The sequence below is a fragment of the Petaurus breviceps genome, unplaced genomic scaffold, assembly GCF_028583685.1.
Source record: "Petaurus breviceps papuanus isolate PSGF00001 unplaced genomic scaffold, PetGlider_PUasm1.0 551, whole genome shotgun sequence".
Taxonomy (NCBI): domain Eukaryota; kingdom Metazoa; phylum Chordata; class Mammalia; order Diprotodontia; family Petauridae; genus Petaurus; species Petaurus breviceps.
In genome coordinates, this window is record NW_027186372.1 from 20755044 (window position 1) to 20778075 (window position 23032).

The window sequence follows — 23032 nt, forward strand, 5'->3', positions numbered from 1 at the left end:
TTCTAAATGTAGGTAAAAAATTTAATAAAATAAAATTGGAAAAAAATAAATGAGTCAGGATGACAGACTCAGTGCTAAGCCCAAGGCAATAGCAAAGCATCAGTCAGAAAGGAACCGAGAAGTCCGAGTTAGGCCAGCTTAGGTCACCCTTCAGTTTTAGTTTTAGACCCAGTAGAATTGTTGGTTCCAGGAATGTAGTGTCAGTGGCCTTGTTCTGCTAGTAGCTTTGGAACACAGAGAAGATTGCTCAATCTCAGGACCAAGTCCACAGTGAGAAGTCTTCCAGAGAATGCAGGTCTCAGCATCTAGAGTTTTGAGATAGGTCTTCAGTAAAGACATATCCAGAGTTGATCTTCAACTCAGCCCTATTTCAAGCTAGCATCTTGGGAATTTTAGCACAGATTCAGCATAGGCTCAGTGCCCCAAACTCCCAAGCCAGAATCTTCCAAAGCAGATTTTAAATTAAGTAGCCCTCTCAGGAAAACTGTATAAGGGGGCCTGTAAGAGAGGTCTAGATAACAGACTCAGCTTCATAAAGTCTCCTAGCTAGGCCCAGAGAAGATCTCTAAAAGGAGTTTTAAATTAACAAAAAAAGATGAGCTAATATACCAAGGATGTCCAAGACACAAACCCAGACCAAGAGAATAATGCTAAAACACTTATGAGCAATGCCTCAAAGATTTTTACAGCTCATATAACAGAGCAATCAAAATTGCTAGAACAAATGATATAAATTTAAAATGAACTATAATTATATCATAAATGAAATATGAACAATGAAAATTAATTAGAAAAGAAATGGGAGCTAAACAGGAGATATTTGTGAAGAGAATTATCAATTTGTTACTTACGGTATGAAACATTATGCAAGTAACAGATTCTCTGAAAATTAGAATGTACCAAAGAAAAGGTATTATTGCTATGAGACAATAAGAAATATTCAAAGTTAAAAGTTTTTTTTTAATAAAAGAAAATGTAAGATATCTCATACAAAAACTTTTGGCCTGAAACACAATTCAAGAAGACTTGACATTGGAAGCAGTAGAATAACTGAAAGCAAAAAAAATTCAGAGGTTTTAGGGAAAAAAAAGAAAAATCAATACTGATTGTTTCCAGAAAGAAAAAGTTTAAGTACAAAGGATCATGTGAAATTTAGTGGCTAGAAACTTTGAAATGCAAACACAAAGCAAACAGAAAGATTAAAATGTCAATATAAGTAAGAAATCAGGAAACATAAGTAGGAAATGTTTGCTTTCTAATGGAAATGGGAATGATACAAGCATCTCCTAAGAACCAAGATTTCATCCCAGGTCAGAGAGGGAATCAAATAAGATGGAGGTTAAGTGTCTGAGGCCGGATTTGAACTCAGGTCCTCCTGACTCCAGAGATCTATTCACTGTGTGAGCTAGCCTCCCAATTTAACTCTTAATATTGTTGAGTCAGTCTCTAGAGTCAAAGGCATACTATTAGTACAATAGTAGGTGAACATTCTCTTGTGTTTATTGTTCAGTACTTCACATGTTAAGATATCTTCCTTTTATATGACAGATCAGCAAGCACTTACTGGAACTCTAATGACATTTCCTCATCCATCATCAGTACACTTTACCCCTACTGGAGTCTCAAAATGAACTCTTAAAACATTTCTAAACCACTAACTTTTATACCTGTCCTGTTTTCCCAGTTCCATAGCCTTTTGTTTTGCACAACTCTACATAGAAATTCCTTCTGTGATCATAATGGTGAAGGGTAAATCTGATGAATCCTATCTCCAATACAGTAATTCATCCAAGGACTATTTGAATGCTAGACCTTTAAAATCTTCAAGACCTGAAAGAATACATTCTTAGTGGCAGAATTACAAATACTATGTCTAGATGATATTATTGTCCTTGAATATCTCATCAAAGTATGGGAAATAGACCCTTAATTTGGGAACAAGAAAAGGGAACAGCAGAAAATGGGATGGATGGTAGACTTATGGAAACACAGAACATGAAATTGGAACGACTTGGAGAGATGGTGGAGTATAGAAGAGCCTGGTGTGATATGGTCCATGACATCATAAATGAATGAACAACTGACCAATAGCAAAAACCAAGGTGTAGATGGATTGTTATTTCTGAGAATGACATGGAATATCTGTGACAATGAATGTGCTAGACCAGTGTGGAAACCAGGCCCTCCTAACATCTGTAAAATTCTACATGTTTAGCAGCCTGCTTCACATAATGTAGCAACCTTGTTTCCTCCTGAATCCATTTGACATGATCATTTTAATTGACTTTCATAAATGTAGATGAAACTAAATTTTTAAGCATGAATTACAGTATTCATTCAGCTCTCTATACATGGTAATCTTCAACATAAGTGTACCTAAATATTTTAGTAATAATATCTTTAGAAATATGGAACATTTGAATGCTGTGAAACTTTAGTTAAGAGGAAAGCACAGATAAATAGTTTTTCAGATATGTATACTCTTGGTACATTTTAGAATGAAGCTCTATCACAGTAAAAATACAGGAATATCATGGGATCAAAGGTTTATAGGTGGAAGGAGTCTCAGAGGTCATGTATTCCAACCTCCTCATTTTATGGTTGAGGAAACTGGGTGCAGAGTTTACTACTGTGTCACTTTATCCAAGGTTACACAAGTACTAAATATCAGAGGTGAGATTTGAAGCCATGTCCTATGTCTAAAAAGGTACATTTTACAAGAGTGATCAAAACCTATGTTTTGGAATAGCAATTTGGCAGTTATATGGAGAATGGATTAATGAAAAGTGATAACAAAGACGTGGAGACCAATTATGAAACCATTGCAAAAGTTGAGGAAAAAGATCATGAGAAACCTATTGCCTAGGGTAACAAATGCATCACCAGAGAGAAATGGCTCTCCCCTGCAATCCTGCGAGTGACATTGTATTTAAATCCTGAGTACAAATCCCTGAAGCACCTTTGAGATGCCCACAGAAGACAGGACTATCTGGAAATCTAATTACTTCCTCAAGAGCATCCATCTTTTGGATGATTATCCAAAATGCTTCATTGTGAAAACAGACAATTAGTACTCCAAGCTGTAAGGGTTATGGGATTTAAAGATTTTCCATTCCCCTTTGGACTAGCTGACATAGCAGGAAGGGGCAGGGCAAGAGGAAGCAGAAGCCAAGCTACAGTTCCTGTGGTGACTGGCAGCAGTGACTCAGCAGCAGCAGCCAACAAAGGCAGAGGCAGTGATAGTGGTAGTGGCCAAGGTGGAGGTTGGGGGGTTCGCCAGCCAGAATTTCTGCTGAGGACTGCCAGGGACCGGAGCTGTGGGGTGCCTGGAGGTTCTGGGAGCACACTTCCTGGACACTGAGAAATTGTTGTGAGTGGGGAGAGGAGGACCTTTGCCTGAAGTAGTCTGTTCTGTTTTAAAGGCTTGAGAATGCAGGTGTTTACTACATCAATTATGTGTGACAATTTTGTAACTACTGTGATGGCTTTGACCTTCTGGATTTTGGGACTTCATTTTCTGGTATTTTAATAAATGTTCTAGCTTTATCCCCCATGCAGAAAGCCTGGTGTATTTTATGATTAATAACCACATCAGCATATTTATAGTTGCCATAGGCATTGTGAATATTGCATTGCTGATACACAAGTAGATATAGCAGACCCGAATGTCCCTCTGTGGAAAGGCTGTAGTATGGATTGGAAAAAAAACACCATGATGGACAAAACTATTGATGGGCCTCTGGAGAACAAACCTGCCCTAGAGAAACAACTGTTGTCTCATATTGAGGGGAATGTACACTTCGTGGTCCCAATAGAAGATCTGACTGAGATTAAGGATATGCTTCTGGTCAATAAGTTGACAACTGCTGCATATGCCAGCGGCATTGCCCCAAGTGATGTCATTGTGCCAGCCCAGAAGATTGGTTTGGGTCATGAGAAGATTTCCTTCTTCTAGGCTCTGGGTATAGCCACCAAGATTTCCAGGGGTATCATTGAAATCTTGAGTGGTGTGTAGCTGATTGAAACTGGATACAAAGTAGGCACCAGTGTGTCCATCTTGTTGAACATGTTAAACATCTTGTCCTTCTCCTTTGGGCTGATCATTCAGCAGATGCTTGATAATGGAACCCTCTGTAACTCTGAAGTGCTAGACATTGAAGGGAAGAGTTTGTACCTTTAGTTCTTAGAGGGTGTTCATAACATTTCAGCATCTGTCTGCAGAATGGCTACCCAACTGCTGCATCAGTACCCCCACTTGATTATCAATGGGTATAAGTGGGTCTTGCTTGAAGCTGTGGAGAACAAGTATGCCTTCCCACTTGCTGAAAAGGTGAAGGCCTTCCTGGCTGATCCTTTGGCATTTGCAGTGTGCAGCTCTAGTTCCTGCTGGGCCTACTGCTGCTGCTGTGGCCAAAGTGGAAGCAAAGGAAGAATCATAGGAGTCTAATGAAAATATGGTATTTGATGTGTTTGATTAACCCACAGGAAACAACTATTTTAATCAATTTATTAGTGAAACAAAAAAAGTGATTATTGAGTGATTGAGAGAGAGAGAGAGAGAGAGAGACAGAGAGACAGAAAGAGACACAGCAGAGAAAGAGGGAGAGAAATGGAATATAGATCTGAGAAGTTTTTGAAAATAAAGTAAAAATCCAGCTATCGAGATATTTGGCACACCTGGTTTTCCAGAGCTAAGGCCCAACAATTAAGCTATGTCCCGAACTTGTCATAGCAATAATCCTTTGCACTCAACATCTGGATGATCTCAGCCAGAGCAAATTCCCAGAATTCTGGTCATGAAGCCCTACTATGGATCAAACTTGTCACATATTTACTGTTTCACTTTATTGTAAGGGCTACATTTCACTTCATAGCTATATGTATGAGTATTGAGATTTTCCCATACTACTTCCCCCTTCCCCTTCCCCCCCCCCCCCCCCCCTCCCCCCCCCCCCCAGATGATGCTCTGGCACATGTTTCCTTGCTTACAAGTCATTTCTCTCACTTTGAAATTAAACTTCTTTTTAGCATACTTTGTTCAGTTCTAGCCACCCACAAGTTAGAAGCCAGTTCCATACAGTTGATATTAATTGGTGTCAGAAGTGGGACTGGACATAGAACTGGGTTGTACTCTCTGGTACCAGTGGAAAAGTGCCACCAGAGTTTTATTTTTCAGGAATCCAGCCCCACTTCATCTGGCGAGATCTCTGTTCTTGTCCCTGCTCCTATCCCCTGAGATCAACCTTGAATGAGCTCAATACTCTTTGTGAGAAAGACTCCAGGGTCACTCTTTTGATCTGGTTCATCCCAGATCACTCTGGTAATGATATCTTTTATTAACTGTATACTTCTGTTGGTTGGCCTCTCTTCATGCCTTTGTAAAATTCTAACAATGTGCCTAAAGTTGAAAAATATATGCCTTGGTAACCTGGAAACCTCAGTATGAATGGTGACTGTGTATTGTGTTAGAAGTCTTTGTGTTTGTGTTTTGAGATTTGTCTTGTTGCTTTTTATGTGTATCTTTGCAAAATGTAAAATTTCTTTGTCATGTTTGGGTTGTGAGCTAGATTCTGTTACCTGGTAATATTGAAAATGCAGGCAGTGGGAGGCAGAGTCAAGATGGCGGAGCACAAGAAGGACCTCCCTGCGACTCCAGCTTCCACCTTCCCCAATCAATGAAAAAAGGGGACTCTGAACAAACTTTGGAGCTGCAGAACCCACAAAATGGCACAGAGAAGCTAACCTACCACTGAGGACAGCCCGGCAGGCCGGCAGGAATCGGCCAGTGCAGCACTCTGGGAGCCAATCTCAGGCCTGCATGAGACAGAGGTTTTAGCTACAGAGCGTGTCTGACCAGCCCCTGGCCAGAGGGAATCCATCTCTGCATCAGCTGTTGCTGTTTCCAGAATTATAACACATAGATGCGAAGGACAAAGTGAGAGATCAGTGTAGTCGGGATTTTGAGACCCAATAAGTGGGAGTATGTCAGCTTTTGCTCCCAGGGTGAGAAGCTGCTGAGACACAGCACATCCAGCCAGTGCCATGTGGCAGCTTCAGATCCTGGCCTGCAGAATGTAGGGGGACAAAACGACCAGTCTTAGGGGTAATTGCTCTTGGTTTAACCTACTTAGATCTGGATTGCAGTCTAGGGTGGAGATCCTGGAGTGTGCATCCAGCTCACCAGAGCATGTGGAGGCCTCAGAGAGGGCACCCATCTAAAACATCTGGCAGCTGAGAAAACCCCAGAGCTTGGAACAAAAGCTCCCCTGTCTGGGGGCAGAATCCTACTGTGGCAAAAAGCCCAGGGGTCAAGTGACTGAGGGGCGACATGACCAGACAAAGGAAACAAATCAGACAGAAGATTCCAACATTAGACTCCTATTTTTGGGACAAAAAAGGAGCAAAGCATGGAACAGGAGGAAGTCAGTAAAGTCAGAACTCCTGCACTAAAATCTTAAAAGGAAAGTATGAGCTGGTTACAGGCCGTGGAGGACCTTAAAAAGCAGATAAGGGAAGCCGAGGAAAAATTGGGAAGAGAAATGAGAATGATGCAAGAAAATTATGAAATGAGAGTCAACAGCCTGACTGAGGAAAATAACACCTTTAAAAACAGACTAACTCAAAGGGCAAAGGAGACTCAAAAAGGCAATGAGGAGAAGAATTCCTTAAAAAGCCGAATTTGCCAGATGGAAAAAAAATCCCAAAACTCACTGAGGAGAAACATTGCTTCAGAATTAGATTGGAGCAAATGGAATCTAATGATTTTATGAGAAATCAAGATGCTGTTAAACAGATCCAAGCAAATGAAAGAATAGAGGGCAATGTGAAATATCTCATGGGAAAAACCACTGACCAGGAAAAACGATCCAGGAGAGATAATTTAAAATTTTTGGACTACCTGAAAGCCACGATCAAAGTATGAACCTAGAAATCATCCTCCAGGAAATTCTCAAAGAAAACTGCCCTGATGTTTTAGAACTACAGGGCAAAATAGAGGTTGAAAGAATCCACCTATCACCTCTTGAAAAAGATTCCAAAAAGGAAACTTCTAGGAACATTATAGACAGGTTCTAGAATTCCCAGATTAAGCAGAGAATATTACAAGCAGCCAGGAAGAAACCATTTGAATATTGTGGAAACACAATCAGGATAACCCAAGATCTGGAAGCTTCTACATTGAGTGATCAAAGGGCTTGGAATATGATATTCTGGAATTCAAAGAGCTGGGATTAAAACCAAGAATTACCTCCCCAGCAAAACTGAGTATCATGTTTCAGGGAAAAATATGGTCATTCAGTGGAATAGAGGATTTTCAAGCATTCTTGATGAAAAAACTAGAGTTGAATAGAAAATTTGACATTCAGATAAAAGAAGCAAGAGAAACATGAGAAGGTAAACAGGGAAAAGAAATCATAAGGAACTTACCAAAGTCGATCTGTTAACATTCCTACATGGAAAAATAATAATTGTAACTGATGAATCTTTTCTCAGTATGAAAATAGTTGAAGGGAATAGAAATATATATCTATATAAGAGGGTATATGGGAATATTAATACATATGTTAATGTGTGTATATATGATTACCAGTATACATAGAGGGCACAGGCCCAATTTAACTGGAAGGGATGATATTTAAAAGGTGAAATTAAGAGGTGAGAGAGGAATATACTGAGAGGAGATGGGGAGAGACAGAATGGGGTAAACTATCTCATATAGAAGAGGCAATGGAAAAGGGTTACAATGGAGGGGAAGAATATGAAGGCAAAAGGGAATGGGTCAACCTTATTCCCATTGAATTTGGCTTGGGGAGGGAGTGAAATACACACTAAACAGGGTATCTCACCCTACAGGAGAGTAGGGGGGAGGATGGGGATGAGAGGGGGCTGATGGAAGAGAGGGCAGGCTTGGTGGGGGAGGGAAGTTGAAAGCACCCACTTTTGAAAAGGGACAGGATCAAATTAGAGAATAGAAGAAAAGGGAGGTGGGATAGGAGGGAGGGAAATATAGTCAGTCTTTTACAGTATATTGTTGGGGGCCAGGAAGTAATGGTATATGGGCTAGTGCCTGCTTGCTTGATGTATGACCTTAAAAGGTAATGAATAGAGCTGTAGAAGATGATTGGCTATATGTACCTATAAGTTGCCCTGATGCGGAAGTTCAGGGCAGTCGCGATGTAGCTGAGCCTGAATAAAAAACTCCTGCAAACCTCGGGTGCTCTGTCTGGTAATTCCTCCTAGGAGGCCGGTGACGACCGAAGACTTACTATGGGTAAGTGAGAGGACGGGATATCAATAGCCCCCCACAGTATATATACTATGTTATTCTTTTGCATTAGCTACACATATACAATCTATACTGAACTGCCTATCTTCCCAGTAAGGGTGGGTTGACAAGGGTGGAAGTGAATGAATCTGGAATTCAAAGATTTGAAATCAAATGTTTAAATATAAATATTATTAAGAATAATATTTTACATGTAATTGAGAAATTAGATATACAGGTACTGGGGCATAGAGATCCACCATGCCCTACTGGAAAAATCAAAAGGGGAATGGGAGAAAATGTGAGAGAGAGCAGATTAGAGGAGGGGATATCCTGTGGGATTGCTCTTTTGGGGTGGTGGGTAGGGGAAAAACAGGGATTTGTAACTCAAATCTGGCAGAAATGAATGATGTAAATCAGAAGTTAATAAAGCATTTGAAAAATGAAAAAAAAATGCAGGCAGTCAGAAAAAAAAAGTCCAAGGACGGTAACCAGAAAGTTTAAAACACTGGGAAAGGTTAGTGATCTTTCACAATTGAAACGGTTGTTGCAGTAAGCAAGACTAACTCCCACTTTAGGCTTTCCACAGGAGATCAGGTTATGAGAAAAAAAAATTAAACCTGCAAAATACCTTTTCCCCCCATCATTCCAGCTTTGACTATGTTGGGTTTACAAAAATAAAGTCAGATAAACAAAGTTTATGGAGTTGTTAAAACACATCTTAGAAGATTTAAAATTTTGGAGATTGATCATTAAGGAGTCTGAAGATTTATCATTTTTTAAGAATACGGAGAACTCTTTAGATTTTGAAGTAATTCCAAGAACTCACTCTCCTCTGAAATATCTTAGTAAATTTTGGAGTACCACTCTGCAGAATTTGTTTAAAGAAAAAAATAACGATTACATTTATAAAAGTTTTAAAAGCAAATGGTAAGATTAATAACCTCATTGTTCTAGGGCAATGATGAAAGGCAACTAATTTGGAAGTAATACCAGAGTGAAGAAAGAAAAAATGGGTAAAGAATTTGTACTTTTAATCAACTCCTTGTTAACCCTTCCTTGAATGATTGTTTAAACCAGAGAATTCTGTGACTCCCCCAAGTTAGAGACCCACTCCCTCTTCCTGTTAAGCCTTCTCTTCTCAGATACAGTTTGTGGCCAAAGGCCCATCTCTTGGGAAGGCAGCAGCTGCAGTGACCCCTCCCACTGACAGTGACACCAATCACCCTGTGCCTCTGGGCGTCCTTCAGTCTATCCCTCTATGCAAACGTGGAGGCATCACCCAGATACATTACATCCTGCCTACACTGTAGCTGCAAGTAGCCCCAGCTCCAGCAGTATCTGGCCCCAAAGATGTAACTCTTAGTGCAGGGAGGGTGGGTCAGGCCCCACAGCCAGAATCCACTTTTTCTGCCACAGGGGACTACCACCAATGAGAAGTTCTTGGCATCAGCCTCCACAGCCCCAGCTATATCCATTCTGTAGCCAGTGCTGTCTGCTATACCTCCTAAATCCCAGTCTCCAGTTCAGGCTCAGACCTCAGCAAGCCCTGCCTGGCTGCTGCCTAAGAAAATGATGGTGCCCCTGATAGTGCCTTGCATGGCAATACAGGTGGGTAGAGGTGCAAGAGAAAGTAATAAGATTAATTATGTTTATATGGAATAATTTGGAAATGCAATCACTGTCATCTGAAATTTTGATTCAAGTTTTAAATACATGATGTTGTTTGTGTTAGCATTATATTTCTAAATTAGCTTATATTGTGAAACTTGAGAGACCATTGTAACAAATACTGTTAGAAAAAAAAAATTAAAATCTGCATGTTATTAGTTTATGAATTGGGCTTTTAAAAGGAAATTATAAAAAATGCATATTTAAAAGCTCTTAAACACATGAGGCGTGTTTTTTTTTTTTTACAAAATAGTAATAACAAGTTTACTATAATAATGACTTTTTATTTTAAATCCTTGGCTATTAGGAAAGTGTATAGGGTGCTTTAAAGATGTAGCTTTAACATGTCAATGATGAGTCAACTATCAGGTATTGCCTATATGTCTGAAGCCTCAGAATACGGATAGTTTTAATTTATAAAAAAAGGACAAATCAAATGTTAACTGTTAGGGAAACATCAGAAAAGAAATTCACATCTTAAATTGTGACTAGTAAATTTTTTCTATTTAAGGTAAAAAATTCCTGAGATTGTAATTTACTATTGTTTTGAGTTTTGATTGCAGAGAGAGTTGTCTGAATTGTCATGAGGCCAACAGTAGAAAATGGCATGTAGTCTCGGAATTGCTAAAGATTGATGTCTGTGCCTGGGGAAAATTTTGGGGATGACTTGGCCACAGTCTAAGCAGGATCCTCCTGACTCTATTTCTCGATTGTGTTATTCCTTTCTGAAAAGGAATATTCCCACCTGGTTAATTCTGTGTCTTCCTTTTAACACCCTAGGACTACATGATAGAGTGTCAAATATGACTTATGCCTGGAATCAAGCAGAGCTAAGAGGATTTTTCCTACTCTTGTGATACCTTATTATACATTATTATAACTATGCTCTTTTTCCTTTTATAGAAAATATCTATAATCAATAAACTTTGTAAGTATAATACTAAATCTACTAAATAAGAGATTGTTACTGGAATATCTCTGAGTTACTATTATAGGGTGGAATTATGAACATTTTACAATTTTAACCTGTATTTGTAGTCAAATTATAATATAGGGATGATATCCTCCTAGGGTGGAAATGATTAGACAAGGTAGTAAAGAAATAATGTGAAAGTTTTCTAAGTAACTGGAATAGTAAATTTTGAGCAAGCAGCTGGATTATACTGTTTTCTGTAAGAACTATATACAGATGGGTATGATTGACTTCCAAAATCTATCTGTTATGCAAAATCAGGCTTTGAGAATAATTTGATAATAAGTTTTCAAAATAGAATTTTACACATAAATTGTATTACTCTGTATGACAATATTAAATGACAGAAGAGTTATTTTTATGATTACATCCTCATACATTTTATAAAAAACCTCTTATACCAGGTATAGGATTTATGTAAGGACAAAAGCAGCAAATGGTATATAAACTGAAATTCTCTGAAGTTTTGAAATTAGAGTGATTGTACCTAAGACCCTATATATGCTAAACCAGAGAAGCAGAGCCCCTTTTAGAGCTGTCCTGAGAATAAGCACATTGTCTAAGAAAAGATATGTAGGGACCAGATACTAACTACATGGGACATCTGGAACTCAAAATGTGCTGATTAAATGTATATTGGCAATGAGTTACTAGAATACAAAGATACTAGATGTTAGTTAATATTACTGATAAACATTGCATTGCTTTGGTATTTTGATTCAAGATGTTTCTGTTGAAGTTTTCTTGGTTATCTTAGTGACATGTAAATCTCCCTTCTCAGAGAAGGGATATTATGATATCTTATATCAACAATGTGATACACACAGTGACTATGAATATGCAGGTGTATTTCCAGGTTTGAATTGCAAGATATAACAGACTCTTTTCGTTGATACAAAACTAAGTTAATTAGTCATATACCAGAAAGTCAAATATATCATGGTAATAAAGAAGTTTGTGGGGCAGCCAGGTGGCCCAGCAAGTAAGAACACCGGCTCCAGTGTTGGGATGACCTGGATCAAATCCGGGCTCAGATACTCAGCACCACACCCAGAAATAACTGGCCATGTAACCTTGAGCAAGTTACTTAACCCTGATTGCTTTAAAAAAAAATAAAGAAGTTTAGACACATTACCAATGCAGGGAGAACTGCCATCCCCAGCTGCCCTCCATCAGGCCTCCCCATAAACAAGTTCCTTAAGCAAAATCCCCCTCTCTCACAGATGCTAGCTGCTCTGGTTCCTCTCTCTCTCAGATCACCCTCACTCTCTGTCAGCTCTATGTTCCCCACACTTCCTGCTGTATCCCTTCCTGCTCCAGCAAGTTCCTTCCACCATGGGCTCCTTTGACCCAGGCTCAAAGCAGGTTACATAAGTCTATTAATGAGTGGGAAAGGTCTTCCCATTCCCATTAATATCACTGACCTCTAAGTAGTTTGAGCTGTACCTGACTTAATATAATTATGCAATTATGGGAACTGTGAGAAAAACTTTATTGTATTATTTTAATATAATCGTGTGGCTGGGAAAGTGGATCATCTCTATGTGTTGCTTAGACAGTCTTAACTGCAGATCTGTTATGTTCATATTCAGATTGATGGAAGAAGTTTTCTTCAAGGCCTCCACCAAGTCCTTCTGACTACTCCCACAGTGGCCAAACTTGTGGGAGTGTACTCCTGGATCATCTAAAGAAAGCCCCTATTCCTCAATAGACAGTAGAACACTATAGACAGCTCAAGGTTCATCTAGTACAGACTTAGAAGCCTCTGGCATTCAGAAAAGACAGCTGTCCCAAGATTCCACATGAGAGTTGATTATACTAATTTTTTCCCCCTCTTCCTTTTTGTTATGTGCCTATTCACCAATACCCTGATTCAAGCCCATGTGGACATTTTCTCCATCTATATTCTTAGCCCCACCACCCTCTTTTTCTTCTTGCTATCAAACAATTTCTAAAAATTATACCTGACATACACCTTCATAATAGGTCTCTTAAAGGAACTCAACCCTTGGGCAAAATCTTGTCCTGGCCCAACTGACCTCTTGTGGCATCTTTGCTTATACCTTATACCTCCTTTATTGACCATAAGAGCAGAGGTTCTTTCAGAATCCTTCCCTTTGACCAAAAGGGTGAAATATCAAAATATTAGGAGATTCTCTGTTTACATTACAGTAAAATGTGCCCTGAACTTGGCATAACAACAATCCTCTGCATTCACCATCTGGATGATCTCAACCTCAGCAAAATCCCAGAATTGCTTCTGGTCATGATGCCTTCCTATAAATATAACTTGTCACATTGTTACTGTCAGCCCTCATTGTCAGGGTTACAGCTTACTGGGCAGTGATAGGTATAAGTACTGCTATCTCCCCACATTACTTTGCCTCCCCCTGCCACTAGGAGCAGTGCTCTGGCACATGTATCCCTACCTGCAAGCCATTTCCCTTATTTTGAAATTAAAACTCTGTTTGATTCCTGAATTTCTTATCTCTAGCAGTCTTTGTTGGACCTAGGCTACCTAAAGGTTAAAGGTCAGTTCCCTCTGGTTGACATAGTCAGTTGATAAGTATATACGAAACCCTTACTTGGCAGACAATATGCTAAGTTCTAGAGATAGTAATAAAAAGTAAAAAAAAGTCCTTACTAACAAGAAGCTTTAATACACATAAATAAGGACATACAAGATTATTGTATCTAGGCCAGTAGAGAAAGTGACAGTCTGTGGTGCCCTGAAATGACATCAGTGGGAAGGGGATAACCCCTTCTCCTTCTCTCCTACTAGCACCTCCCAGAGTATGCCTGAGTCTGTTTTCTGAAAACGAGAATGAAGGATAACATGAAGCTGCCAGTAGTAGAAGACACAGTGAAATATCACCTGTTTTTATTAACAGAAAAGCTAAAAGATGCAGAAAAATGCAAAGAGGTCCTTTAGAGGTCAGTAACTACCCAGTGTGCACCTCAGCTTGTCTCATGTATCTGACAAAACCAGCCTTTTACTCTGAGATACAAACCAAGTAAAGGTAGCATTCTTCCTTATACGGTTGATATAATTAAGTTTGGGGATAAGTTTACCTAATGAAACAATATATAAAGAAATTTCCAGAGTTATTAGCAAACATTGAACACAGCAAAGGTAAGTACTTGCTAAGAGAAACTGATGAATTTCTCCATAAATTCTTGGATACTGTTAGTAGCACCAATAGAGTGTTTTTTTTTTTTTACCTCTGTGGATGGTTTCCACACTACAGAAACTGGGGAAATATCCTGGTTACCTACCTCACCTCCAATGATCAGTCCAGGCACTCTGAAAAAATCCTCAACTCAAGATCTACATAAGTAGTAGTGAGCAGTGAAATCAAAGGGTAACCAGCAAAAATCCAAACATCCCTTCATCATGCTCATTGCTTCCTCTCATTTGCCACGGTAGCAATTCTGAAGCAACATTCTTGACTGCTAGCTGTAGCTGTCCAGTTTTTTTGCTTCCAGGGATATTATTGACCCACAAATATGCTGCACTTTAAAAATATTCTTGCCAGAAACACATGCAATTGCTTCTAGCATATTCACAAAGTGTATACATAGCTTGTACAACACAAGCTTGTACCAGACTTCCCCAATGGGTGCAGTCTGCCTTCCCAGGAAGTCTCAGTATTGAGCACATGAACTAGGCATGAAATTTATTCATGGCTTTAGATTTTGTGTGCTAAATCAAGTCTATGTTCAGACCCCAAGATGTCTCTAATGACCACCACCTCTCTTTAGAAGGGCTTTCCTAATAGTCTGAAATATTATAGCTATTTTAAAGAAGAGATAGAATATCCTGCTAAGTGACTAGTTAAACCATGAATGGAAGAGAACTACTTTCAGCAATCTGTGAATGGGCCAGAAAGCTTTCTTGATATAAACCAAGAGGAAAATATTTTTAACCATATTACAAGCAATGTCCTTTGATCTGGGAGAGTTTAAGAAAAAAGAAACTATTCTCCTTACAGAGTGGAACTCTCCCCCAAACCCTTCCAAATAGCTATAAAATGACTCTAAACTAATTCTAGAGCTGCAGAACCCAAAAAAATGAGAGTGAAAAAATTTCTAGTCCAAGACAACCTGGAAGGTCAACAGGAAATGTCTATTGCACCAGAATGGGAGATGAGTACAGTCCAGTGTGGGGCATGCTGGCACAGACTGAGTCCTAGAAAACCTGGAGCAGGTCTCAGGGGAATAAATCATTGGAAGCTGTGCCAGTTTCCTGACTTATCAACCCACAAATGCCAAAGACAACTTAGAAGTTCAGTATGAAAGGTGTGTTGGACCTGGGTGAGAGAGGAAGGGGTGTGGCCGTGGCCCCAGGGTGGGGGCAAAGAGACTGGGGAAGCAGCAGCTGCATACTGAACCAGATCCTGGGGGATTCGAAGGAGCTGATGAAAGGAGGATAGCAGTGATCTTTTTACTGGCATTGAGGCAGGATTCTCTTGCTTTGCCCATGCTTGGATCTGGGTCACAATCCTGGGTGGTTGTTTAGGGGTAAGGACGAGCACTGGCATAGTGAAAGTTGTGACTGCATTGTAGAGGTAATCCTACTAACAATCCCAAGGCAGAAGAGAGTGCTTGTGGTCATTCACAGATCAGAGCACAGGCTAGGAGATTATACACCTCTCCTTTGATCATACCACCTTGGAAGAACAGAAAATTTACAGGTACGTAGAAGTATCTTTGAAAACAGCAGCACAAAATCTCTAAAGTTTGGGACAGTAAATCCACACCAACACCCACACCCACTGGAAGCAGTGTTCTACCTTGACAAAGTTAGAAAGCCAAGTATTTAGCTGGGAAATGAGGAAACAGTGTAAAAAAACTCAGACTATAGAATCTTACTTTGGTGACAAAGAATATCAAAACATAAAACCAGAAGAAAACAACAAAGTCAAAGCTCTTACATCAAAAGCCTCCAAGAAAATATGAATTGATCACAGGCCATGGAAGAGCTCAAAAGGGATTTTGAAAATCAAGCAAGTGAAGCAGAGGAAAAATTGGGAAGAGAAATGAGAGTGATGGAAGAAAATCATGAAAAGCAAGTCAACAACTGGTTAAAAGAGAGCCAAAATAAATGATGAAGAAAATAACACCTTAAAAATAGACTAACCCAAATGGCAAAAGAGGCCCAAAAATCCAATGAGGAGAAGAAAGCCTTAAAAAAGCAGAATAACCAAATGCAAAAGGAAGTCCAGAAGCTCACTGAAGAAAATAATACCTTAAAAATTAGAATGGGGCAAATGGAAGAAATGATCTTATGAGAAATCAAGAAATTATAAAACAGAACCAAAATGCTGAAAAAAGAGAAGACAATGTGGGGGAAAAAACTGACCTGGAGAAGAGATCTAGGAGAGATAAATTTATTGAACTACCTGAAAGCCATGATCAAAACAAGTGCTTGGACATCAACTTTCAAGAAATTATCAAGGAATACTGACCTGATGCTTGGAATCCAGAGGGTAAAAAAGAAAGTTACTGAGTCCAACAATCACCTCCTGAAAACGACACTAAAAGGAAATCTCTTATGAATATTATAACCAAACTCCAGAGTTCCCAAGTCAAGGAGAAAACATTATAAGCAGCCAGAAATAAACAATTCATGTATTTTGGAAAAACAATGCAGATAACACAAGAGTTAGTAGCTTCTACTTAAGGGATGAAAGGATCTGGAATATGATATTCTGGAGGGCAAAGGAATTAAAATCAAGAATCCCCTTCTCAGCAATACTGAGTATGAAATTATATATATATATATATATATATATATATATATATATACACATATATATATATATATATATATATATCAAGTCTTAACATATAGATTTGAGAGTCATCTGCTTAGAAATAATGATTGAACCCAGGGAAGGTGATAAAATGAATACTTGTAATTAAAAATAAATAAATATATAAACCTACATACTTGATATAATAAAAAAAAGTATACAAATTTTTGCAATCTCAAGGCCATCATTGTGGGCATCAGTTGTCATTTCAAGGTGCTGCAAAGGAAAAAAAAATATATATATATACACACACACATATATATTTTGGTTATTTGAAGATCTTAGTTGATTGGCAGAATATTTTAAGTGTCTTCCATGGTCACATAAAACTATTAAGATTTCATGATTCTTGTCAAGGTCTTGTAGTCATTACTTAAAGTAAGTTAAAGTCTCCCCAGTCAAATTAGAGTATTGATAGAGTACCTGTACACAACCTTCTGCCTTAAACCTAGAAAAAAAAATCCTTTGCTTTACTTCAACTTCTTTATAGGAGCCAAATTATCCCACTCCTGCCTGAATATTTCATCTCATTTCCTTTTAGGTCACTTTAATTAATTAGCCTCTTTTCTGAAAAGAAAAAAAAAACACATAAAACTACAAGAGGAAAAGTGTTTCATTTATCTAATGCATAAGAAATGTTTAGCACTGATTAAAGATTTTGTTTCTAAGAAAACAGGACTTGGTTCAAATAAGTTAATATAAAGCCTTTAGCATGAGCAAAAGAAAACTAAAAACAAAATGTTCTTCTTTAAGAAGTACATGTGTTGGGGCGGCCAGCTAGCACAGTGAGTAAGAGCCTCGGCCCCAGAGTCAGGATGACCTGGGATCGAATCCAGGCTCAGACACTTAGCACCCACCCAGAAACACCTGGCCGTGTAACCTTGAGCAAGTTACTTAACCCCAGTTGCTTAGGGGTGGCCAGGTCTCTCAGTGAATAAGAAGACGGGCCCCAGAGTCGGGATGACCTGGGATCGAATCTGGGTTCAGTTACTTAGCACCACACTGAGAAATAACTGGCAGTGTAACCAGTGTAACCTTGAGCAAGTTACTTAACCCCAATTGCTTTAGAAAAGAAGGAAGAAGTACATTGTTAAAAACATTTTCATCATCCTTTAAAGAATATTAACCCTGAAAAAAAGAATATTAACCTTGTCATCTTCATCTCCCTATTGAAAACTTGTCTAGTTATTTTCCATCTTATTTCAAACTTCAGGTTTCAATATACAAATGAAAGAATAAATAACCTGCAAATATCATTCCCATTGCATTCTTTTCCTGAATCTGCTCTAAGCCCATGAATTTTTTTCAAGGAATGATTTTCTTAAGCAGTGACTAATACTTGAATTCTGAACATCTTTCAGGCTTGCATTTTTGGGGATCACCAAAAATAGCATAATAAAATATCATGCCTATAAGGCCAATATAAATATTCTGTCACTAAAGCATTTACCAGCAATCTTCAAGAAAATGCTAGGGTTCAAAAGAATTAATTTGGATTCAGAGTTATTCTAAACACCACAGAAGAAAAACAGTATCAATGCATACCTCCTCTCTCATCAGTATGTTATTCATATAATTTGTTTTAATAATAGAAACACCCATCCTGTCCACTGCCACACAATGAACCTACTATTATAACAAAGAAAACAAAACTGACTACATAGCTACATAAATCTCTTATATTTCTTGTTTTCTTTTTAACGGGCAAAAATATTCCAAACATTACTTACACTTGGACCCAATGTAGGGCCATCCAAAAGGAGTGCCATATTAGGTTTACTGCAATATGATGCAGTGGACACAATATGAAATATTTGGGACATTAAATCATGTGAAATTATTATGTAAACATTGTCATTTTTTGAAAATGTAAACTTTATTAAGTTTTCCAGCATCTGAATTCTAGATCTATGTAAAGAAACAGCTTTGCCTTATATTTTGAATGGGAAATTCTTATTAATGATATCAACTCCAATTTTCTTTTGACAATGGGGAAAACTTATTGCCATGATTGTGATTTCCAGGAAAAAAATGCCATATTATTTATTATTTAGTTTTTTCCCCAATTTGATTTGGGATAATAGTTTGTTTTAGTGATTTGTATTAAGATGTACCATAGTGTATGTAGTGGAAAGGATATTGGATGATGTTTAGGGGACCTGGATATGAATCCTAAATCTCTTATGAGTTGATCAAGTGTTTTTTTCTTTGTAGATTTTAATTTTCTCCTTTAACAAGAAAAAGAAGTTTGTATGTGTTCTTGGACTAGATAGTCAAAGCTCTAACATTCATGATCTCTCCTTATTCTGACCTACTATTGTGACTTATGTCTGAACCGTACATGTTAGGACTTTATCCTGTTTGAAACTTGGCAAATCATCGAACCACTCTTGGCCTTTGTTTCCACAATAAAATGAAAAGAATGATAGCATCTGCCTCAAAGGGTTGCTGTAATAATCAAATGAGACTATATACATATATGTAAAGTGTTTTGCAAATTTTAGAGGATTATATGTATGCTAACTATTAGTAGGCAGCTAGGTACCATACTGGTCCTGGACTCAGAAAAACCTGAATTCAGATATGACCTCCCACACTTACTAAATGTCTACAACCATGGGCAAATCACTTAAACTGCATCAGTTTCCTCATCTGGAAAATGAAGCTAATAATAGCACTTATCTCCCAGGGTTTTTGTGAGGGTCAAATTACACAATAATTGTAAAGCTCTTAGGACAGTGGCTAGTACATAGTAGGCACTCTATAACTGTCAATTGTTTCTATCATCATATTTATCAGCTCAAATAAACATTATATTTTTCCTGAGTTGACAAGACCCATATAATTTGACTTGCTAAAAGAAAAAATATATTAATGAATATTACTGCAGAATCAACTTTTCTAAACATTAAAATATATAAAGAACAAGAAAATACTTTCAATATTCCATGTTTGTTTGTTTTTCCCTTCCAAGAAAATACAAATTTAGTTGCATGGCTACTAGTATGTAATATGTCTTCTCAGTTGAGAAAATGTCAGAGAAAAGTATATACCATGAATGCAAGTTATCAATAAATTCTTTCAGCAAAGAAAAGCTTCCCAAGCTTATATTTTCTCTTTTTCAATCCTAAGGCATGAGATGAGGTAAGTGTGTGCAAGTGAATTGTATTATTTCCCCCCTTGATGGTTTAAATTCTGTTCTTTTTCTTCTAAACAGGTATAATAGAGAGTCACTCTCCCTCGCCTGCCTCTTCTTTGCGATGTTGTCTTTTTTCCTTTTCATACAAAGCACCAAATGTGTGTGGGACAAGAGACTGATGAGTTCAAGTTCAAGATTGTTCTGGATAGCAGAAAGACTCATTCTAGATCACTTTTTAAAATTAGTCATTTTTTTTTCTACCTTGTGCCTTGATTGGATGATAGAATATCACTAAAAAAAAACACCCGAGACTCTAGATTAAATTGAATATAACCAGAATCCTAAACAAATGACAACCTTTAACATTCCAAGAGAAATGATCAATTCCATATATCTTCTTTATGTCAGGGATGTCTAATATATTCTGCCTAATATATATCTCTAGTCAGAATGACATTGAAGCGCAAAGGAGATTGGGTTGCCTTAGGTAATAATTTGCTTTTCCTAAACAACTAAGTGGCTTAATGAACAGAAAATTGGGCCTGGAGTCAGGAAGACATGAGTTCAGATCCAGTTTGAGATGCTTAATAGCTGTGTATCCCTAGACAATTTACTTCACATCTATCTGCTTCCATTTCTATTAGAGTTGCAAAACAGTTAGAAAATATTTTTATACAGTTAGTTTGTTATGATATTCCATTATTCATACATATTCCAGATAGCAGAAATGTTTCTGCTCTTCATAAATTTCCAAAGTTTAAAAGGACCATCTCAGAAGCCATCTACCTTCCTCCTACCCTCATAACTTGAATTGCATACCACCAAGTGGTCACTCAACTCTTCTTGAAAACTTCTGTGGATGAAACATCTATCACTATCAGAAGGGGCCTATTAATTATTAGATTTTTATATTATTATTATTAGAGTTTCTTTTCCTCAAGCCTTATTTTGCTTTATTCTTTTCCTTTCTCCTTCTGTGGTCAAACAGACCTGTATTATTACATCTTCCACGTGTTAGGCCTTCCTTCAAAAACTTGAAAACGATCATTTCAGTTATAAACTCTCTAGTCCTAGAGATTAGACTTCTCATAATATTGATTAATTTTTCATCACCTTGTTTGACTACTATACCATAGTTTTGACTTATAGCTATTAAAATTTTAAAGATCTCTTTCAAAATGTTATTCAGGCTTTTCTCTCCCCTCTAATATTTTGAAGTTGATTTAACCCAATTTCCTCTTATTAGATTTAACTTCATTAGATTTCATCCAAAAAAGTCATTTTCAAAACTTCATTTCATTAAATTTCATGCAAAAAGAAATTCTTTAAAAAATTACTTGAGGAAGGATTAATGAAAGAAAACACTGTCTACATCCAGAGAAAGAATTACAGAGACAGAATGCATATTGAAGCAAACTACTTTCTCTCTTTTCATTTCCTTTTTTTTCTTCTTCCTCATTAATCATTCCATTGGTTATAATTCTTCTTTACAACTTGACTAATGTTTAATGTGAAGATATGTGTAGAACCTGTATTAGATTGCATGATGCCATGGGTTGGGGGAGAAAATTTAGCATTCAAAAACTTGTGGAAGTGAATTCTGTAAACTAATAGTGACTAAATTAAAAATATATCCATAAATAAAAATAAAATCATCATCTAAAAAAAATAAAATTACTTGAGGGGGGATAGAGACAAGAGAGGAATAGAAGCAACACTCAGTGGAACATTCCCAAAATTCCTTAGCCAAAACTAAGGGGTGGGGGAGATGGCAGACTAAAGAAGGTACTCACCTAAACTCTCCCAAATTCAACCCCAAACAACTGTAAAATAATGTCTCAAAAAGACTTCTAGAGAAGCACTCCCAATAAAAGGATGTATTAAAACAATTTTCTGGCCCAAGAAAACTTTTACGGCAAGTAGAAAAGATCTGTCTAACTGAGGCAATAGAGGAATGAAGTCTGGTGCAAGCAGCACAAAGGCAAGCCAACAGCCAGAGACTAAATTCTAGGACAACCCAGCATCATGACCATAAATGTGCCTAGAAGTCAAGTAGCAAAGTCTAATAAACCAAGGGGCCAAGTGCAGTCATATGGTGAGGTCCCACAGCCTTCAGTTAAGCTAAGTTGCTAAGTTGCAAGGCACTGCAACCCCACACAACAAAGTTTGGGACAGTAGTTTGCTCCAACAGAGGAACAAAGCCAAATTTTAGTACAAAAGTCATGAAAAAAGCTAGAAAAAAATGGGCATAAAAAAATCTTGATACAGAATGTTAGTATGGTGACAAGGTAGATTGAAACACAAACTCAGAAGAAGTCAATGATGTCAAAATGCTTACTTGAAAAACTTCAAAGAAAAATGTGAATTGGTCTCAGCCCCCTCCCAAAAAAACTAGCATAAAATATCAAAGAGGATTTTAAAAAATCAAATAACAGAGGCAGAAGAAAAATTGGGGAAAGGAATAAGAGTGACGCAAGAAAATCATAAAAAATGAGTCAAGTAAAGGAAGCACAAAACATGGAGATGTAAAAGAAATCTGCTGAAGAAAACAAAGTGGAAAAAGAGATATAAAAATTCAGTAAAGAAAATAATTGCTTAAAAGTTAGAATTGGATAAGTGGAAGCTAATGAGTCCATGAGACATCAAAAAGCAATAAAGCAAAATCAAATCAATGAAAAATTAGAAGAAAATGTGAAATACCTCATTGGAAAAAAAAAAAGCACTAATCAGGAAAATAGATCCAATAGACCAAATCAAAGAATAACTGCACTACCTGAAATTCTTGACAAAAAAATCTTAGAAACTGAAGGGATACATATCCTAAAAAGTGGCTAACAATTGATAGTACATAAATGTAATAGAACATTGTTGTATTTTATTAAATTATGAAGGGGATGACTTCAGAAAAACCTGGGAAGACTTGTATGACCAAAAGCAGAGAAGTGAGTAGAATCAGGCAAATGGCTTATGCAATGAGAATAATATTATAAAGAGGAATGACTCCAAGAGATTTAAAAGTTCTGATCAGTAAAATGACCAACAAATGTGTGTGTGAGTGTGTTATTGTATGTATAAAATTATGTAGCAAACCATCATCCAGGCATAATCTCTTTTATCTAGAGAAATTAACAAGTGGCATAGAGAGTCATTTTAGCTTAAAGTATTTAAAT

At 37.5% G+C, this 23032-nt stretch overlaps 2 pseudogenes; both read left to right on the forward strand.

Annotated features, from left to right (window-relative positions):
• The first annotated feature begins 2966 nt into the window (after positions 1 to 2966).
• On the forward strand, positions 2967 to 4478 carry LOC138172541 (large ribosomal subunit protein uL10-like; annotated as a pseudogene).
• Positions 4479 to 13731: 9253 nt separating this feature from the next.
• LOC138172862 (protein ecdysoneless homolog pseudogene) lies at positions 13732 to 14858 on the forward strand (annotated as a pseudogene).
• The last annotated feature ends 8174 nt before the right edge of the window (positions 14859 to 23032 follow it).